This window comes from Pistacia vera, unplaced genomic scaffold (genome assembly GCF_008641045.1).
Source record: "Pistacia vera cultivar Batoury unplaced genomic scaffold, PisVer_v2 Contig249, whole genome shotgun sequence".
Classification (NCBI taxonomy): Eukaryota; Viridiplantae; Streptophyta; class Magnoliopsida; order Sapindales; family Anacardiaceae; genus Pistacia; species Pistacia vera.
Window position 1 is genome coordinate 503,365 of NW_022196056.1, and position 8,122 is coordinate 511,486.

Below are 8,122 nucleotides of genomic sequence, written 5' to 3' on the forward strand. Positions count from 1 at the left end.
AATATAATATTAAAAATTGAAAAGAAAAAGGTGAATAGAAACGTCGTGTAATGCATGTAGAAGTTCATGAAACGGATTTTAACTAAATTGGGGAAAAAGAGACTCTTTTTCGACAACGCAATTAATTATTCAACTGGTGAATGCATGTACCACAACGGTACATTAATTATTCAACCACTATTTGCCCTACCATACTCCTCTCCGTGCACTTCAATTTTGTGTATCATACTATATATACTTTCTCGATTTTTATTTATTCTTATCCTTGGGATAGAAGAAAATTTAAAAAAAAAAAAGAAAAAAATTGCTTGTAGATCTGTTAAATGTGAAATGTAATTTTCTTTATTCTTATGAGATATTAATTAAGTAAAAATAATAAACACCACTCTACTTTATGGGTTTGGTTCTTATTTTTTTATTCTTTTATAAATATGTCATTATGAATATAAATTATGGGAATAAGACCTACGGGTATTTGAAGCCGTTCCAATTTGTTGTTATCCTCCCAAGAGTAGTTCTTACACGTTACTTGCTCGTTTGTCATTAGAACACCACTTCTTGTTTGACTTGCATGTGTTAAACATGGTGTCAGCATTTATACTGAGCTAGAATCAATTCATGGTTGCATAACTTATAGCTTTCTTATTCATAGACAAACAGATTTGGAATTGTTGTTCATTCCAAGGCATGATTTGTATCATTATCTCTTCAAATTCGCCTGGAGTTCACTTCCCTTTTTCAATCTCTGTTTCATGTGTTGAAGAGTCAATTACAAATTAAATGATTGGTTTTGAGGAATCCCACGTCTAAATAGTGGGAACGTGATTTGATTTAATGCTGAAATTGTAGCGTCTAAGTCTAACTCTCCTCCACATGATATACTCACAGACTGCGAAAGATGAAGACATCTTGTCTAATAATACTGACGGGACTTTGTATTTGTGTTGAAATTCAAATACAAACTTCAAATTGATAGCGTTAGCGTAGCCCTCTTTAACTTCATTGTACTAAACATGTTCAGTCATGTCGTCTAGATATGTATCAAGACAAGACTAAGAAGTGAATGGTTCTCAATGACTACAATTATCACTCTCTAAAATCCTTTTCATTCATTTACATTTGAAAAGAGTGATAATTGTAGTCATTGAGAAAATGTATGTTCTACCTCAAATTTTCTTACACATGATCCTCATGACAAGTTACCAATTTCGATACTAGATTTACAATGATTGGATGTTAATCATGTTTCCTTACATCACACATTTATTAAAGCCTCAATAATAATCAAATGCATTTGACAATAATTATGATAACTTACTGTTCTATGCCATTGAATCAACATCTCAGAATTTATTTTAAAATTTTGTGTTAAAAATTTGAGTATTAATAAGGAGAAGAAAGCCCAACATCAACGTCCAAGACTTTTTTGTGTGGTTCATATAAGTGCTTAATTAATTCCGACAATTCCTTATATTCTATTGCACGAGGGACAAGACAACCTTTTTCAATAGAAATAGTAAACCGTTTCCAAAAATTATTATTGAATTATTGTTTCAAAGGTTGCACCTCGCTTAACACGTTTTGAAATTACAATTGATTACACATTGAATTCCACTTTACACAGTTAGTTTTCAATCCAAAGCAAATAGTTTTCAATCCAACAAACTCAATTCTTATTTAAATTTAACATAAGAACCTCTAATACATAACCAATGTTTTGAAAATCAGACCAGATCTTAACTCGATCAAGAGTTTGGTTTTCAACCGGTTTAACCAATCTTGGACCACTTACATCATTAAAAAAAAAAAAACTATTGAATACATAAAAACTTAAATCTTTTTCATCTTCTCTTCCTCACTCATTTCTTCACCATTTCTCTCTCTTTAATTAATTTCTTTTCATTACATATTCCCAAATCCCAAGTCCCAACACTTTTCAATTTCAAATCTCCATTCTCAGAAAAAAAAAAAAAAAAAAAAACCTCTTCTTCTTCTTCTTCTCTCTCCTTTTCTCCGCCACTCCTTCTTCTTCTCTCTCATTAATGAATTTGTTTCTTTTCATATCCCAACACATTTCAATTTCAATATCCAAAGCCCGTTTGTTTTATTATTTTGGATAAGATTTTAAAAATAATATTGGGTAGTTGAATAAGAATATTACGAGGTAAAATTTAAAAATTTACAAAAAAAAACCTTATGTTTGCTATTTTAAAACATCCCAATATATAAATTTTTGTAAAGGACAAAACAACCCCCACCCACCACAGTGCCAGATTCTGGCAACTACCACCAAATCTGGTCTAAAAATGACGTTACGACGCAAACCGGTGATCTGGCGGGTAGGGCGTCGATATACATTTTTTAGCCAAATCCACCATGGATATGGCCGTCGACGACGGCAAAATCCATATTTGGCCGTTCGATCTGGCCGGAAAAAGGCCAAATCGGTGAATTAACGACCAGTTCCAGTCGTTAATTCATCGTTGTGATAGATTTCTGTTACTACCGACAGTGGTTGCCAGAATCTGGCAAGTATGGGTAGGTGGGGTGTTTTTTGTTAATTTTTAAACTTTTTTCTGGGGGTATTTAATGAAATTTAAACTTAAAGGGTCTAAAAGTAATTAAAAATTAATAATTTTCTCAAATCATGTACCAACAATATTTCGGGAATATAGATTGAAATCTTCTGAATGCCCACTTCTTAATATGTAAACTACTACATCTCTCTCTTCCCACCTGCCATTTTCTGTATTGGTTTCATGAAATTTCTTTTTCGAAATTTTAAGATGAATGAAAAATAAAATCTACTTAAAAGAAATGGAATGTTTATGTAAGTTTAGGCCATAATCAACTTTTTAAATTTAAGTGGAATATTGTATCATTTTGAGCCCGTTTAGTTGAGTTTATGAAAATTAGCTTATAAGTAGTTAGTGCTTATAAGCTAATTTGAACTTATAAATATTTGAAATTTTAAATAGTTATGTGTTTGGTTAAAGTATTTATAAGTGACTGATAAATAGTTGGCACGTTTGATAAAATATAGTTTATAAGTATATTTTATTATTAAAATGACTAAAAATGATACTATATTATTTTATCAATTAATAAATCATACGATAGAATTTTAAAATTAAATAGAAATAATATGGTAATATACTTAGTCAAACTAGCTTATAAACAGAGTGTTTATAAGCTGTAAAAAAAATAAAAAATAAAAAATAAATAAATAAAAAAAACTAAACTCCCCTTAACTTATTTTTTTTAGATTATAAGCTCAACTTATGAACCCAAAAAAGTTATAAACAAACATATCAACTTAATTTTAAAGCTTATAAGCTCAGACGAACACCCTATTTATCTTATAGATTATTTTGGCTTTGTCTTGGTACCATAGAATGATTATATTATATTACCATAAATTTATTAGAGAGGATAATATGATAACTTTAAGAATGACAATTTATGGGTAATAAGCAACCCATCCAAATTCACTTCAATCCCAAATCAGTTTACCTTGAGTTGGATTTGGGACAACCCAAACAGTATTGAGTTGTGTATGGAATAAAACCCAAATACCTAAATGGGAAACCTATTCATTACCCAAAATACCTAAATTCAAAATCCCTGATTTTGGGGATTTTCCTGTTTTCTTTTGCAGGAACAACGAAAGTCAAATAATTAATTCTGGGACCATCCAGACCAGACCCTGACATCTATAAGCTTCACTTTCACTGACTAGTACATGTACATGATTCACGTTTATCAACTCGTGTTTGTTGACCCTTACATTGCATTATTTTAAATATCCAAAAGACAAAGTACACTTACCAACACTTCCATCTCATTAAACTAACCTACCCATATTATTATTACGTCATTCTCATCCTTTCACAATATACAATTATATATGTATCAAGTAGGACATAATTACCTCCTCACTATTTAAAAATAAAAAATACTATGTTTACAATATAATCTCACAACCTTCTCTTATAATCTTAATGTGACAACAAAATTGGTACTATCACGTCAATTGACGACTTTGATTAAATATGAACAGTCGTTCCTTAGGGACGAACGACCGTTCCTTAATAAAGAATGGTGTTTCATATTCTATCATAAAAAATTGTTGTTTCTTCATAAAAAATAATCATTCCTTATGAATGAGAAAAAATCTAATGAAGAAATGACCTCTTGTCCTTAAAAAATGATTGTTTATCTTTAAAAAACAACCGTTCATATTTAGTCAAAGTCATATAATGTTTTGGGTGTGATAGGAGTTGATATGACAATTATCAACTCAACTGTCATGTTAAAATTGTAAGAAAAAGATTAGATTGTGAACGTAATATTAGTCAACAATAGGTCATACTATTTGCATAATTATATTAATTAATGGTTCATTGAATATGAAATATAACGATAACAAAATATTTCATTTAAAGTTGACAAAAAAAAATCCATTTAAAGATTTTATTAATATATGTATTTAGAATAATATTTGTTAGGTAAATATTTATAGTTATTACTTATGTACCTGATTTTTAACCATATGTTTTAATTGAATAAAATTGATTAGATGCAATGTGTCAAAAAGCTTAAATAAAATAGATAAAAAGGGATGAATAGATGATCCTTATCTATGAAAATAATATTCAACTCATTGTCTTATTTTGGATATGAAATTGTAAACAAAGAAAGTATTTAATAGTTTTCTTTTTTTTAATAATGGAATTTGATAATAAAATTGTCATTAATTCTCCAGCAAAATCTGATGAATGCCCTCAAGTATGTAAACTTACTTAAAAAATAAAAATAAAAACCATTATGATTAGCTATTTTAGTGGAATTAAAAACTTGAGTTTGCCAGTTATGGTAATAAACTGATATTTCCCTGGCATGAATCATGAATCTGTGAACGAAATTGTTTGATTGCAAGAAGACAATAAACACGATTAAACACTGTTATACATGGCCTAACAACTAGCCACAAACTAACATTGGAGAGCCTCATCCACTACCCCTAAGATTTCCCACATTATCATTCCGATGACAATTTTTTTGCATCTTTTTTCAAATGCATTCTCAAAGTTTCAAAATTCTATCATTCATACCCATTTGTCCGGACTCTGTTATGTTGCCATTAGTGTTAGAGAGGTAAATTAAAATGGTAATTTTGGTCTTGTAATAAAGCCTTTTGAATTTTTCTTTTTTTTTTCTTTTTAAGAAATGCCAATTTTAAGACTTAACTCTTAGATAGGAAGGATGAATACAAATTTCAAAACCATATTTCAAGTGGGGTAATAGGGTAATTTACTCTTATAATCCTAACAACAATATAACAGAGTTAGGGCAAAGCAGTATCATTGATAAAATTTCCAAATTTTATAAGACAAAGGGGTATCAGTAATATAGTTTCCAAACTCTGAAGATCAATTTAATAAAAAAAATGTAAATTCTAAAAACTTAAGGGTAGTGCATGATAGTTTCCAACAAAACTAGCCTATGCCTGCTGCCTTGGATTATTCAAGATGTTTAGTGGTTCTTATTTTTTCTCTTCCTAATTAATATTCTACGAACTTCCCCATTTTCTCCTATAAATACCCCCTATTTTTCTTCACTTGCATAAAGCCATACACTCCCCTAACAATTATTATTAATTCCGTTGGTCATCTCAAATTTCTCTTTCTTTTGTACTGACTTTCCCTGTAGCCAAATCTCCAATTTTCAATCTAATCATGTTGAGTTACATAATTTCACTCATTACCCATTTGAGATGGGCATGCGAGTTCTTGTTTCAGCATTCTTTCTTCAGCCATCGCACCCCCGAAGTGCCGGAAATCTATGAAGAACAAAGCATGTTCGTTCGCTACCACAGGTTGAATAGCAACGAAGGTGAAGAAGAATGTGCAGTGTGTCTTTGCAAGATTGAAGGAGGAGAAGAAATAAGAGAGTTGAGATGTGATCATCGGTTTCATAAAGTTTGTTTGGATAGATGGGTTGGATATAAGCATGTAACTTGCCCACTTTGCCGTGATTCTCTGGCTTCAGTTCCGTCCATCATCGAGTTCGGCATGCAAATTCTGACGTTCAAGAAATTCAGCTCTGTCACTTCCAGTGAACGAGAGTCATGGTGGTTAAGATAAAAGGGCAATATTATACTTACAATCCAGTTTTATAAACTTTTTTACAAACTTGACATGACAGCTTGTAATTGGATTCTGATGAATTTTTTTATTTGATCTATTGCGAATTGTCATGTCAGAGTTGTAAGAAAAAGTTTGTGAGATTGAATTGTAATCTAATATTTATTATAAGATAAATGTCAATTTCAATCTATCTATGTACCTTCTTGGGATCACAATAACATCTTGTACAAGTCAAATCAACATTTAGGAACAGTATTAGTATAATTTTGTCAATTAGCTCTGTGGTGTAGTGCATGATAAATAATAAATTGATCATATGCTAAATAGAGGACTCTTTAATACTTGCTTAAAGCCTTAAACCCTCCCCAAAAATGCAGGAGATAAATTATGGGATTCTTTCTAGTCCTCTCGTATGGAAAATTTATTCCGTTCAAATATATAGGTTTCTTTTTTTATTTTTTTTTTAAGAGAAAATATTCTTTAAAAGTATATTATTTGAGATTTTGAACAACGAATTTCATCTGCTCCCTCTTGTTTCCCTCTATGTTCTACGTCCCTAGTATTATTTTTAACTCTACAATTTACTGATGAGTTGATAGTTTTCATAAGAAATATTCATTATCTTTCCTTTTTAAATGATAAAAATACAAGTTTTTAGTTGGTAGCTATTGAAAAAGAATAATACAATTCATGAATAGACAAAAATCATTTCTAAATTAGATTAAAATAGAGAGGGTGCAATTTTTTCTTACCAAATTACTCTCACTTTCCCTTTACATCTTAAATCTAATCTTTCCGTCTTTTTCTTGCGCTAAACTTGCAATCAGTTAACTATAATTTGGAGTCGTACATTTTGAATTCCTTATTGAGTTAACAACTTTTTCCCACCTAAGATTTGCCTTAACGACATTTTTCTACCCAAAAAGTTTCAAAATACACTTCACTTTTTCAGTTGACATTCGACGAGTTACTATGAGCCAGGGTAAAAGGACTTTTGTAGATAATTTTTTCCATCCATAAGTAAGATATCGATGTATTTAATAGTTTTAAAAAATGATTAGGATATTTGAAATTTAATAATCTCTTAAAAAAAATAAAATTAACCTTATGTCATGTGTATACGTATATATATATTTTTTAATTTATTATAATTATGAGTTGAATTTTTGGTTGGATAATATAATTTAAAATCGATTACTGTTTGACTACTGAAGCCATTAAGATAGGGGTAGGTTACCCTAGTAAACTTTACAAGTATGATATAATTCTTAGTTTATAAAATGAAAATTCATATAATTAACCTTATATGTATAGGAAAATGTTTAAAATAAGGAGTTTATTTAAATGAATATAAAATAAGAAAAAAGGTTTAAGACTGTTTAACACCTGTTAAACATGCCAGTTAAGTAAAGTGTCCGCCCCTATTTTAAAGGAGTTTTTACAGAAATTAAAAAAAAAGGGGGTCCACTTGTATTTTATTTAAAAATTTACAAAATAGTTTAAAATATTTAATTTTTTTATTATAAAAAATTAATGAATGTGTCACCTCATAAGCTTTTATCCTGACTTTTACATTTGAAAACTGTGATATTGGATCATAGGGATACATTATTTTTATATAATCATATAATATATATTAAAATAAAATATTTAAGACATTATTAATAAGTTATAATTATTTAGGAATATAACATTAAAAATTGAAAAGAAAAAGTGAATAGAAACGTCGTGTAATGCATGTAGAAATTCATGAAACGGATTTTAACTAAATTGGTGAAAAAGAGACTCTTTTTCGACAACGCAATTAATTATTCAACTGGTGAATGCATGTACCACAACGGTGCAATTCATTATTCAACCACTATTTGGCCCTACCATACTCCTCTCCATGCACTTCATATATATGCTCCTCAAATTCGCCTGGAGTTCACCCGCCTTTTTCAATCTCCTGTTTCATGTGTTGAAGAGTCAAT